The following is a 1027-nucleotide window of genomic DNA, read 5'->3' on the forward strand; positions in this document are numbered from 1 at the left end:
TTCTACTATAGCCTCGAGTCGACCAAAGCCTTGCGAGTGGATTTGGTAGACGGAAACTGAAAGAAGCCCGTCGTATATATGTTTGTATGTGTGTGTGTGGTGTGTGTTTGAGTGTCTGTGTTTGTCCCCCCAACATCGATTGACAACCGATGCTGGTGTGTTTGCGTACCTGTAACTTAGCGGTTCGGCAAAAAGAGACCGATAGAATAAGTACTAGGCTTACAAAGAATTCGTCCTGGGGTCGATTTGCTCGACTAAAGGTGGTGCTCCAGCATGGCCACAGTTAAATGACTGAAACAAGCAAAAGAGTAAAAGAGTATGTGTACATTTTTGTATTTAGTGTATTTAATATTATTTGTATATCGACTTGAATACATGAGTGTGTGTGTGTGTTTGTATGTGTATGTGCGTGTGTGTGTGTGTGTTATATATTATACATTAACCCAACATTTGTTTTCCTCCCCTTTGATAATGATCACAACAAGATAGTCATGTCCCCACTTGAAGAAAAGAAAGAAAAAAACAAATTGAATATGTCGATTTCGGTGGTGACACTTCAAAGGGTCGCCGCATAATCGCTGTCTGCCCTTTTTTCTTACTTTCATCATTTATATAACTTTCGGAATGCCGTAGACTGAAAGATAGGAATTCACCCTCAATTTTTTGTAAGAATTCATAAGAATATTTTCTCAGGTGGCACCATTAAGGCCTGGTTCAAACCTTCCGATACCCGAAACCAAAAGGATCAGAGAAATGGAGAGGTATCAACTAAATAGAGAGAGAGAGAGAGAGAGAGAGAGAGAGAGAGAGACGTCTGAACCAGAAAAGAGCGATTAAGACTTGAAACTGAACTTAGACAACGTAGATTAGAAGGACAAGAAATCCGACGTTTAAACGAAAATTTTGAAAATAGAGCTGAAAGACTAGAGCAAGGTCGATCGGGACATCAATACATTCGTTTCAATGAAGATTATGATTAATGGGCCGAAAGAGTAGAGCAACATGAAATGAGACAACAGCAAGTTCG

The sequence above is a fragment of the Octopus sinensis genome, linkage group LG12 (genome assembly GCF_006345805.1).
Source record: "Octopus sinensis linkage group LG12, ASM634580v1, whole genome shotgun sequence".
NCBI classification, from domain to species: domain Eukaryota; kingdom Metazoa; phylum Mollusca; class Cephalopoda; order Octopoda; family Octopodidae; genus Octopus; species Octopus sinensis.